Source organism: Tursiops truncatus, chromosome X, assembly GCF_011762595.2.
Source record: "Tursiops truncatus isolate mTurTru1 chromosome X, mTurTru1.mat.Y, whole genome shotgun sequence".
In the NCBI taxonomy this organism is placed as follows: Eukaryota; Metazoa; Chordata; class Mammalia; order Artiodactyla; family Delphinidae; genus Tursiops; species Tursiops truncatus.
The window spans coordinates 1,263,680-1,276,158 of NC_047055.1; the positions used below are offsets into that span (position 1 = coordinate 1,263,680).

The window sequence follows — 12,479 nt, forward strand, 5'->3', positions numbered from 1 at the left end:
ACCACAGGCCGCTGGATCTCCAGGCCCGGCCCCCTCCCACTGCCCTGGCACCCAGGGGGTCCCGACTCGGGTCCCATCTGCACTGGCCTCCTCTGCCTCCCTGAGTTCAGACCAGTGTGGGGCAAGGGGTGTGTCGTGCCCCCAGAACAGGGCCTGACGCTAGTGTGCTCATCCCAGACCCCACCAGCAGCGGATGCTGTCCCGGGGAAGGGCCAGGCCATGGCCAGGCTACAGGAGGTAAAGTGCTGGGTGGGAGGACCAGATAAGCAGGACCTGAAATCACAGCAAGCCCTGGCCATCCCTCAGACAGCTTAAACGTGCCACCATCCCCTGAGGAGGGACTGTCACCAGGCCCCCCGCCCCGGGGGGGCAGGCTGTGGGTCTCCAGGCCCCTCAGTGGGCAGGTGGCAGCAGGTGGACGCATTCAAGGCACTGGCCACAGAGTCTGCCCCATCCCCACTCCAGTGACAGGTGTCTGCGCCTGTCCTGCCCTACCTCCCTCTTGCCATCGGTGTGCAAGGGCAATCCCAGCCGCTCAGGTCACCGTTCCTCTGCAGCCCTGTTCAGGGCCTCCCTCACCTCTGTGCCCAGTGCCCCACCCCGAGCCCTCCATGCTTTTCCGCCCTCTGCACGCAACTCTGAAGTCCCTCCTGCGGCCGCACAGCCACCCTGCTCCTCCCCTGGGTGGCAGCCAGCTTCACCCCCCGGATGCGGGGAAGGGCCTTAGAGCCAGCCAAGACTCAAGCTTTCAGGCCTCCTCTCCCAACTGGGCAGCTGAAAACATGCTGGCCATGCCCCCTTCTGGAAGCACTTTCTGGGCCACCATGAGCTCAGATTCAGATCACAGTTGCTTCCCAGCATGAGCTCAGGAAGGGACAGGAAGACGAGCAGGCAGGGGCGAGTGGCAGCTCCCCAACACCCAGACCCAGGGCCCCCCAGCCTCCAGCCACTCGTCCCCAGCATGCAGGGGGCAGGCAGAGCAGGGGCAGCCACTGGTCTGCAGGAAAGGGGCATGGTGCCCAGCGTTACTGCCCCTGGGCTGGCCTACGGCCAGTCCCTGGACACGCTACTTCTAGAAGCTGCTCAGGTGGAGAAGGGGCAGAGGCAGGCCCAGAGAAGTCCAGCCGCAGTTGGGGGCATAGAGATGGTCCCCCCCCAGGCACCGCCTTCTCCCCTCGGCCCACCAGACGCCCCTCCCGCCGACTCGCCCAGAGCCTCCTGCCTGCTCCCTCTACCAGTCCGCCAGGAGGAGACAGTCCTGTCTCCCAACCTTTCCGAACCCCGCCTGCTGGACGGGCCCCCATGGGAGAATGGCCCCAGAGCCAGGCTGAGCTTAACCGGGAGGCTCCGTCCCCACCGCGGATTCCACATCACACCCAGGCAGCCATGAGGCATGCTAGGCGTCAGCGGCGGAAAAGATGCCACGCTGGAGGGGGGAAACGGGACCCTGACGACAGCCCTGAGGACAGAGGCCACGGGACACACCAGGCCTGAGCCTGAGGCCCGCCCAGGCAGGGGTCAGGAGGGAGCGTGACTGGGCTGCCATCCCTGCCAGGGCTTCTGGTGGGTGGGGAACAGGCAGATGGCACCAGGAAAAGGACCACCGAGACCCCATCCTGCTGGGGAGAAATGGCTTGGGACCTGGCCCCACTGAGCAAATCCCCCAGAGGACACCCCGGCTGCTAGGAGAAGGGGAAGTGCGAGGCCTGGGCCTCAGCCAGGTTCCCACGCAGGGTGTCCAGCCCGGGCCACCCACCCAGAGCCAGCAGGGGTGGTGGCCCAGCTCCAACAGGCCCCAGGCCCACGCCCGAGCCCCGCTCACCAGCCGGTGCCAGGAGCAGAGGCGAGGTCCCGGCCACACGCCTTCCCCCAGGCTGGCCCCATCTCACCTACTAAGTCTAGGGACGGGGTGGCTGGTCACCCCAGTTGGGAGCAGCCCCCCATCCTGCAGGTCCAGCTGCGGGCAGGGCAGGGCAGGGCAGGGGGATGGTGGAGCTGACCACCCACACCCCACCTGGAGGCTGGCCAGCCTCCACCCCTGCTCTGGCCACACCTCTGCGCCCGACCCTCCGTGCTGCCCGCTCCCCCAGGAGGATGGGAGGGACCCGGCTGAGGAAAGGGGAGCACCGGCCCCTCAGGATGGGACTGCCGCCCACCCGACAGTGAGGGAGCCCCAGCACTTCAACAAGGGAGACAGTAGTCTGGAGACCCTTGGGATTCCCGTGCAGGCCCCCAGCACGGGCGGCCTCACCCAACGCCAGGGCACAGGGCCAGGGTGCTCCAGGGCAGCCACCTCCACACCCCCCAGGAACCCCGATGAAGCCAGTGATGGGAGTGTGTGTGTGTGTGTGTGTGTGTGTGTGTGTCTGGAAGGTCCCCACAAGCCCAGCGAGGCCGCAGCCAGGGGAGCAGGACTGAGGAAAGCGCTAAACAATGGGCGGGGCCGGGGGACTGCCCTGGGGTCAGAGCACCTACTGAGGACGGGCCAGGTACTGACGCCGGTACTCAGCGGGGGGGAGGCACCCAGGTCCTCGGGCGGGCGGAGAGGGTGAGGGCCAAGGATGAGCACTGCAGGTGGGTGGCGGCCGGGTGGGGACAGGGCCTGGCCGCTGCCCTGATTATGCCCATCCACAGAGCAGGCCGCTAGGAAGAGCTCCCTCGGGCAAGGGAGGACCAGCGCCCACGCAGTGCCCTGGGCCCCCGTGGGCAGGCCGCCTCAGAGGGAAGACCGCAGGGAAGCCGGGCCCGCCTTGTCGTGCCTTCTGCCCGGGGCTGAGGGACTGGAAGATGGCTCTACTTAGGGGGACAGTCAGATGGCCCAGGAGTGTGGGGCTGCAGCGGGCCCGAGCGTCTCCCGGAGCCCCAGGACCCCGCGGCCCCACATCGCGGCCGGAGGGTGTCCCCGGCAGCCACCACCACAGCCACGAGGCCGGGCCCAGCAAGCACGGCCTCGGCCTCAGCCTCTGCTCCTGGGACGGAGACAGAGAGCCCGGCTCTCCCGACACCCACGGTCCTGGGGTTCAAGAAGTGCATGGCGGCCTCGGACGGGGCCGGAGAGCTGTCGCCAAGGGCCCCGGCGTTGCCCAGCAGCGAGAGCCAACAGGAAAGGCACTCACCACCCACAGAACCTGCGTGACAAATTCAGAGCCACCAAGCGTGTCATCAGGGAGTCACGTCTGACTCCCAGGCAAGAAGGATGCGGCGGGCACCTCTCCCTTGGCCACAGTGGGAGCTCCTTCTTGGGACCAAAGGGACACTCGCCTGCCACCCCGGGCTGGCGCCTGCCACTGCTGAGCCGTCACAGCCCAGCCCGGGGCTACCTGGCATGGTCACTGAGGACAGGGGCTCGCCAGCCTGCACCCTCACAATGGGGCCCACCCTTCTCTGCTCCCTGCCCCTACCCACTTCCCAGCTACACGGTGGGAGGCTGGCGGGGCGGGGAGGGGAGCTGGGAGAGGAGGGCCTGCACCTATGGGCACAAGAGAGGCCACCCCAGCCTCAGGCAAGGTAGCTGCCCCCGCCCCCACCCCACTGAGAAGGAGAGGGGGCGGGGACCTTGGAGGTCGGGGAGCACTGGGGCCCAGGCCTGGGTGTGCACTTGCATGGCCCTGGCAGTGGATGGGCTGCTGTGATGAGAAAGCGCTTCTGGCCCCCGCGCCCATGGCAGCGCAACCAGCCAGGACTCCCATCAGGGCTGCAAACTCCTGGGCAGAGGGCACGCACCGCTGGCTCTGTGGGCCACGCTGGGGTCCTGTCACATGTTCTTTCTTTCCTCTGGCTTTTTTTTTTTTTTAACTTCTGTTTTTAAAATTTTATTTATTTTTGGCTGTGGTGGGTCTTCGTCGCTGCGCGCGGGCTTTCTCTAGTTGCGGTGTGCGGTCTTCTCACCGCGGTGGCTTCTCTCGTTGCGGAACACGAGCTCAGGTACTTCCGCAGGTACTGCGGAACACGGGCTTCAGTAGTTCAGGCTCACGGGCTCAGTAGCTGTGGCGCACGGGTTTCGCTGCTGCGCGGCACGTGGGATCTTCCCGGACCAGGGCTCGAACCCGTGTTCCCTGCATGGGCAGGCGGATTCTTAACCACTGCACCACCAGGGAAGGCCCTCTTTCTCTGGCTTTTTGTGTGTTTTGTCTGCAACTGTTTAAAGGTGAAAACCCACTGTGCCCTTGCAAACACAGGCCCTGCTTCTCTGGGTCCCGGGCTGGAACCTGCCACCCCCGCTCAGACAAAGGACGCATTCCCAAGGGGCCTGTGCGGACCAGGAGTCCCGCACACAGATTCTGGAGCGAGGACACTCCTCTGAGCCTTCGCATCCGCCATGAACGCGAACAAGCTACGCCCTAGCGGGTACCGTCCCCTCCTCCGCTGTTCCTGGGTTGACCCGTGTAAGCCATAAAATTACAGCAGAGGTGAGGGGGTGTCACTTCGAGGTGAAGTTCTTAGAGAAACACTGAGGCTCGATCTCGGGGCTGCTCCGTGCTAGGTCGTGGGCTCTGGCGGAGCCCCACCCTGAGCACCCCTAGGGAGAGGCCCGGTGGGGAGGCCCGAGGCCCCGCCACAGCCACGCGAGCCATCTTGGAAGCAGAGCTGCCCCCGCCCATCCCCACACCCTAGGCAGACCATGGGGCTGTGGCCCCAGCGGAGGCCTCGACTGCAGCCTGTGATGGACCCCAAGCCGGAAGCCCCCAGCCAAGCCTTCTAGAGTCCTGTCCTTCACACACGCGGGAGATGACGACGGTTGGCTGTGTTAAGGTGCTACGATTGGGGTAATCTGTTATGCAGCAATGGGTAAGTAATACACGATCATTTTAAATGGAGAAGACCACTCCAAGTCAGTCTGAAGCAAACAAACCGACGAGAAGCCCCAGAAGCCATCAGGAGAAGCCTGGAAAGTCTGATGACACAAGCACTAAAATCGTATGCCTGGCCAACACAAACCGCAAACCACAAAGTCAAGACACAAGTGACAAAGTGGGGCAAAAAAATAGTAGCAAGACGTGACTCAGGGCTCGTATCGTTAACGCATAGAGAGCTTGAACCAGTCAACAAGGAAAGCTCAACGACGCCAAGGAAAAGGGGGTGCAGGAGGGGACCGCGGAAAGTGCAAGCCAAAGGCTACCCCCCATCTGATCCCACAGCCAGAACGTGCTCGAGTGTTGGGGTCCCAGAGCTGCTGGTTCCGGGCACACATGGTGCCTGGTGACTGGCACTGCATTTGCTCTGCGCCTCCAACTAGAAGGCGGGCGATCCTGGAGCCGAACAAAGACCAGCCACCGCAAAGACTGGCCCAAACGGTGGGTGGTGGCGCTGGGCGTTGGGCAGGTCTGGGCAGCATCACCCAGGAGCTGGGAGACCCTCTTGGTGAGGAACGTTTGGCAGGAAAGGCGGCGGCGGCGGCGGCTGGAGAGGACTGGCCACGCCCACAGACCAGACAACTGTCAGGGCAGTTCCCGGGCAGACAACCCCCTTTCTGGCCTCCACGCTCCCCCAAATCCACACTCTTGGTCTCAGGGCCCGTGTTCCTTTCCCACCTCTGAGCTCGGCGGTCAGGTCTTTTTCCTCTGCCTCATCAGAGAGTTCTTCCCATCCCCACGCCCAGGCCTCCGCCCCTCCCTCCTAAGTGTCCAGATGTTATCAGCCCCAGTCGGGGAACTGCTGAGCACGTGTACAAACCTGACACCTGATCCTGCCGGGGTGCCGGGGGGGGGGGGCCGGGGGGGGGCGGTGCGCTGTGGACCACATCCTCAGGCGGGGAAGGGTGAAGGCTGCTCAATGGGAAGCCCCAGATCTCGCGAGAGCCAGCATCCTCCTGGCGCTTCCCAGGCCCGTGGGGACCCTGCAGAGGAGCCAGTCTGGGGTAGGGCAGGGGGCACACACCTAGGAGTCTCAGCCCTCTAGAGCAGTGCTTCTCACAGTGGGGTCCCTGGCCAGCAGCAGCATCACCCAGGATTGCTGGACTAGCAAATTCGCAGGCCCCACCCCAGGTGTGCCAGATCAGAGCCTCTGGGGTGGGGCCCTGCAACCCAGGGTTGAACGCGCCCTCCAGGTGTTCCTACGCGCCTCTCAGCGTGAGAACCAGCACCGGGATGGACGGTTCCTCATCGCACCCTCTTCTAGAGAAGCCATGAGCTTTCTCTCTCTGCGGGGCTCACCTTGACCTCCCAGGTGAGAGGCAGGCAGGCAGGCACCCACAGGTTGTCCTGGAGAACAGGCGTGCTTGGGCAGGATTCCTTCCCAGCAGGCCACACGTGTCCAGTGACATGGGGAAGACTTTGTTACTTCGTGCCGTCCCCTCCTCCAGCAGCATGGACAGACCCCCCTGGCCGACACCAAGTTTCTGGGCACGGCCGCAGCTCTGCCCACCTCTCCCTGGATACCACGTGTGTGTGGAGGGGGGCGGGTCCGTGCTTCACAGGGAACCGTCCGAATCACACTCAGGGGCGCTGGAACACAGTGGGCCAGGCAAGGGGTGGGGTGGCGGGAGGGTGCAAGCTCTCAGGATCGCGGAGCCAAAGGCCCCGGTGACTCGGGGAACGGGGACTCTGGCCAGGCCCAGGACCCACAGGGGTGGGGGGCGGAGTCCGGGGAAGCTGGGCGGTGACCACAAGGCCGGGCCGTTGTCCCGGCGCGTCGAGCCCCGCCCTGACCGCCCCCACGCGGGTCTCCTCACTTCCCCTCAGCTCGCCCACCGTAAGCCGCGGAGCACCGCTTTCCTGCCCACCCCTTCCAGCTGGCTCCGCCAATGACCAAGCTCGACTCGTGACGAGACCCGCCCCCAGGAAACCCGGCCCTTCTGGTGTGACGGGCATCTCCTTTGCCCAATCAAAACAAGCAGACCCCCCCCCGCGCCCCTCTCAGCTCTGCCCCCGCGCGCCCCTCTCAGCTCTGCCCCCCCCGCGGTTTTTCTTCAGCCGGCGACCGGGTCGGCTGCGGGCCGCTAGGTGTCCCTGCCGAGAGAGCAGGGACTGTCCGTGCAGAGTGGCGCGAGTGGTCCGATGTGTACACGCTAAGCCCTGCTTGTGTGCTTTTGGTGTGAACTTGTATTCGGAAGGAATTAAGTTCACAGGAAGTTACAGAGAAACGTCCAAGAGGCCGGAGCACCTCCCGCAGTTCCCCCAGCGTCAGCCTGTTGCACAGCTGGTGGGACCGCACACCAGGAAAGGGCATTGGTGCCAGCGGAGAGCTGCTCCGGGTTTTATCCCCGTGTGTGTGTGTGTGTGTGTGTGTGTGTGTGTGTGTGTGTGTATGCGCTTGCGCGCGCGGGGCGGCATATTGGGGGAGGTGGTGTTTGTCACATGACCCCACGTTATGTAGACCGGGACTGGGGGCAGTGCCTCTCAGACACCCAGCCCCTGCCCTCCAGGGTGCCAGTCCACTTGGGGAGAAGACAAGGAAATGTGTAAGGAGAAGAGTTTAGCTATATTATTTAAGTGCATAGGTGGCCCGCAGGGGAGCGAGGGAGATCCATGGGGGAAACCGCAAATGGAATCAGTGGGGTGGCTGGGGCCGAGGCTGGGCCTGGGAGAGGAGCTGCGGGCAGGCTTTCCGAGGGGCTCAGAGTTAATGGGCCGCAGAAGGTGAGAGAGCAGAACTGAAATCCGCCTGAAAGCAGCGCTCTTGAACGGTCACCTGCACAGTGAAAAGGAAGGACAGGGCTGTACGAAGAAGTGGGTCCATCCCAGCATGGGTCTGAGTGAGCAGGAGAGGAGCCCCTGCCCCCATCATCCACAAGCTGGGGCTGCCTCCCCCCCCCCTGCCGCGGACAGAGGGGCTTCAGAGAACCGCAGGCTGAGAGAGACGATGCCCGGTGCCCCCCATCGTGGTAGTACTGCTGGGCTCCCCGAAGAGCAGTCGCTCCCTGGAAGGGGACACCTCACCCCCGGCTTCCCCCTCGGGACTCCCAGAGGCCCAGCGGAAGACGGGTCTGCCAGCTCAAATTGAAGACACCGCCCACCCTCATGGAGCATCGGACGGACGACTGGCCCTGTCAACGTCCTGTCCCCAGGGCATCCCTGTCAGAGGCCAGATAATATAGTTTTCAGTGAGGGCTGCGAGTGCCGGCTCCGTGCCTGGACTCGTCCATTCCACCCTCACGGCGGCCCTAGGAAGTTGGGAGCATGTCATCCCCATTCTCCAGATGAGCAGATGAGGCCAACGTGGCAGAAGGGTTGAGGAGCTTGTTCTGAATCACTAGCTAGCAGGTGGCCGAGGCGAGGTGTGGATGAAGGACACTGGCCTCTAAGCCTGACGTCCTTTTGCGGGGAGGCGCTGCATCTGGATTGCTCCCTCGCAGGGAGGCTCCTGGGCGTGGTGGGTGTGGCACATCAACTTGTCCTGAAGGCCTCAGAGGTGAGTCCTAGTGACTATCCCCGCCCTGGCCTTGGGCCAGCCCATAAAGGAAGGAGGGTGAGAAAGAGAAACACCTTCTACTCTTGTGCTTAATCGGGGGCGGGGGGGGGGGGCGGCCTTTGAAACACAGACTGACATTACCTTTGGATTCTCCTGAGATCAGAGCAGTTCTCATGGGTATTTACCAGTCGTTTGCATTACTGTGATAGAAGGCTACTCCAACTCCCCAAATCTTCAGCAGCCTCGAGACACAAAACAAAGATACCAAGGAAGGAATCACAAAGGTAAGACTAATTTTAAAAGCCCAGGCCGATTTGAAGAAGAAAAAGAACTTTAGGAATTAAAAACAAAGCCACAGTCATTGAAATAAAAATCTCAACAGATGAATCGAACCACAGATCGGATGCCACCGAAGGAAGCAGTGCCCTGGAAGATCGGTGGTGCCTCGGAAATCACCTCCTGCCCCTCCTGTCCCGTTCCCCCTCTTAGCGATGCTGCTGCTTTCTCCTTCCCTGAGAAACTGCCGCAGCCCCTCCTCAGAGATCCAGCCTCTGTTCTTCAAGGCCCCTTATCCTGCCTTCTAGGCTTCAGATGACCTCAACCCCCTCCCTTTTCCCCAGGCTCCGGGGCTGGGGGGCAGCTTCTTCCTGTACCATCTCTGTTCCTCCAGCCCTCCGATCCCTGGGTAACCTAGTGGGGCTCGAGGCACCCATGACCTGCGGGGGCCTCACCACTCATCAAGCTCTCCCCTGCGGTTGACTGGGATGAAGGGCCAGTGCAGCAAGTGCCCGGGGGAGCCGCAGCGGCTGCTGCCCTGAACTGTCGTGGAGGGGACGCTGGGGATCAAGGCTGTGTGTGGGGTGACTCCACAGTGTCCCCGGGAGTGCACGGAGAAAAAACTGACAAGGTCCGATTCCTTACCTCTCAGCTCAAGGCACAGTATGCCAGCCAGAGCACTTCCATGGCAGCCCTAAAAATTCTCTTCCTCCTGTAACCTGCAGGGCTGACGGTACTGGAAATCAAACACGACCAACACAAACGAAACCTGCATCATTGTGCGGGTTGCAGAATCCCAAGGTCACCTGAATTCCCAGCCCCTCCATGTTTCTCGTGTGAAGGCTACGGCACTGGCTGGAGGAGTGGGACCCTGAAGCCTAGAATCGGGACATCGGGTTGCCCTCGGTGGAGGCTGACAGTCGGGAAGCCCCCGGTCCCCTGCAGCCTCCCTTGCGGGTGGAAGTAGCCTGCCCTCCCGTCTCTGGCAGGCTGCTGTTCTCTCCCTTGAGGACTGTGTCATCACCTCACCTGGCGCAGATGCCTTGCAAGGGGACACCCTCTGTCCTCCACACCTGTGCCACCACACCCTGTTGCCATTAGACCCATAACTGGGGCCTAATCACAGCATGATCCAGGGGGACAGACCAAAGCCTGACCCTAGAGGAAAGAGCTCATGCGTCAATACATATTTTCCATAAAGATATTAAAAAAATATTTTCCAGACTTCACTGATATCTACCAACTGAACTGTATTTGAACGTTTGTGGTAGTAGGTTCTCAGGGTGTGCGACTCAGTAGGTGAGGTGGGCCACTCGATGGGGTGGATTAACTGATAGCGTATTTACTAGAGGTTCCAGATTAAGAGTATTAGGACAGGGGCTTCCCTTCCCTGGTGGCGCAGTGGTTAAGAATCCGCCTGCCAATGCAGGGGACACGGGTTCGAGCCCTGGTTCGGGAAGATCCCACAGGCCGTGGAGCAACTAAGCCCGTGCGCCACAACTACTGAGCCTGCGCTCTAGAGCCCACGAGCCACAACTACTGAAGCCCGCGTGCCTAGAGCCCGTGCTGGGCAACGAGAAGCCACTGCAATGAGAGGCCCGCACACCGCAACGAAGAGTAGCCCCCGCTCGCCGCAACTAGAGAAAGCCCGCGCGCAGCAACGAAGACCCAATGCAGCCAAAAATAAATAAATAAATAAATTTTAAAATAAGAAAAGTATTAGGACATACAGCTGGTGTGTAGTCTAGCACCTCACATGCTTGGCTTGGACCTACTACTGACCTGCATTTCATGGGTTTTGATGCCAGAAATGCCCTGACAGGAGGTGCAGGACAGAATCCCTAGGCTTAGGGAGAGAGGAATTTGAGAGTACATTCATCATATCCAGCCTGAACACTCCATCCCCCAACTGTGTTCCAGGGATAGGTCCAGAAGCAGCTCTTTTCAGCAAGGTGCTGAGAGAGCCATTAGCGCAGGAACACGAGCGGAAGGACTAAGGACCCCAGGAACAGTCTGGCACGTTCCAGGAAAAGCAAGAATGACGGGCTGGAGCCAGGTGAGCAAGGCACAGAAAATGAGCCTCTAGGGCTTCCCTGGTGGCACAGTGGTTGAGAGTCCGCCTGCCGATGCAGGGGACACGGGTTCGTGCCCCGGCCTGGGAAGATCCCACATGCCGCGGAGCGGCCGGGCCCGTGAGCCATGGCCGCTGAGCCTGCGCTCCGCTACGGGAGAGGCCACAGCAGTGAGAGGCCCACGTACCGCAAGAAAAAAAAAAAAAAAAAAGAAAAGAAAATGAGCCTCTAAGAAGGAAATAGTTGGGCAGCCTGCTACAGGACTGCTTGATGCGTATAACCCTAAATCCTCTAGTTCTGGGAGCAAAAACCTGACTTGAGTTGCCCCCGCGGAGAGTCACACCTTCTCACCCAGTTTCCAGACCCAGAGCCCCCTGATGGAAGGGGAGGCTGTGTTCCCTGGGAAGGACCTAGTTGCAGCATTGCTGGAAGTGCACAGCGCAAATCTTCCCAAGCCTTCCTAAAGGACCCATTCACTAAAGTGAAAGGTCGTCCTGGAGAAGAACAGGTGTGTCACACCTGTCAAGTGACATGGGGAAGACTTTGTTACCTTCTTGCTATCCCCAGCTCTAGAAGCGTGGGCACCTCTGGCGGATACCTAGATCCCTGGTGGTATGGGTACTAGCTCTGGACACTTCTCTGGATGTATTCTTGGGCGGGCAGGGGGCGGGTCCGTGCTTTACCTTAGAAGATCTCAGAGGCACACTCAGGAGGCGCTGGAATTCAGTGGGCGGGGCAAGAACTGTGTGTGGGGGTGGGCGCCACATTCTGGGCCCCGGGAGTGTGGAAGCTCCCAGGATACAGATCAAGGCAGCTCTCAGAGGCCAGGACTGGGCCCAGCCGGACAAGGAGTGACGGTGCTCGTTTGCCATCTGGGTGGGGTCGCCACCTTCCTCTTCCCCTTCTCCACGTCACCCTGGGGAGCACAACGTCTCTTTTCTCTGCCGGGTCAGGGCGGGCCCAACGGTGTTCACGGGCTCTCCTGAGCCCTGGATCTTGCGGGGCGGCTTTTTCTTGGCCTTTCTCGCGGGAGGGCACAGACCTCCTGGGGCCGACGCAGGCCCCGCCCCGGGTCTCCAGGAAAGGAGGACTTGGCGTACAGCTCGCAAACAAGAGGGCTCAGGACTCTTCGGTTATGGCGGGCGGGGGGGGGTGGTGGTGGTGGGGGGGCGCTGTGGAGGCGGGGCCTATCTTTAATTTACCTGGCAGGTATTTTCTTCTTGTATTCCAGGCACATGGCTTACGTGCTCAGAGCGAAATTAAGGAGTCAGCTCTGGGCTGGCTTTTCAGGCTGTATACTGTCCTCTAGTGGTGCATCTCCTGCCCAGTACCATTTCCAGGGCTTGTTAGGGGACTTGGCTCTCTGCTGGTTTAGATAACAGCTCCTTCCTCATTTAGGATTTTATCAAGGAGAAACCAAATTACACATACAAGGCACAAATGCAATAAAGCAGGCAGCCGGTTTGTAATTGCTTTATTAACATTAACTAGCATGCTTAGCAGATGAGTACAACTGAGATAACAGTTTGGTTTGGTCACTAGGCAAATGAGGCATTTCTGAGACCTCCCAGGAGAGTGCCGTGTGGGGACTAGAACGGGTTGTGTCCTCTCTTCACAGAACCGTCACTGCAAGCAGCACAGGACATACTAGGAGCTTTCCCTGCTGCCCCACAGCCTCCTCACGGAAGAGGGGAGATGAAGGCAAACCCCAGAGGAAATTCTAGGGCAACTGCAGCCACACAGTACCTGGGAGGCCACAGGTAGGATGGCAGCCGGCGAACT

At 61.3% G+C, this 12,479-nt stretch overlaps 1 long non-coding RNA gene across 2 annotated transcripts; it reads left to right on the top strand.

Annotated features, from left to right (window-relative positions):
• Nucleotides 1-7,627: 7,627 nt before the first annotated feature.
• Nucleotides 7,628-12,421, top strand: LOC109549708 (uncharacterized). 2 transcript variants are annotated; one of them, XR_012329306.1, is made up of 3 exons: nucleotides 7,628-8,349; nucleotides 8,513-10,681; nucleotides 12,316-12,421. It is a non-coding gene; the product is annotated as an uncharacterized lncRNA (long non-coding RNA). The 2 variants fall into 2 exon arrangements; XR_004524528.2 differs by lacking the exon at nucleotides 12,316-12,421 and having other exon boundaries at nucleotides 8,513-8,633; nucleotides 8,732-9,849.
• The last annotated feature ends 58 nt before the right edge of the window (nucleotides 12,422-12,479 follow it).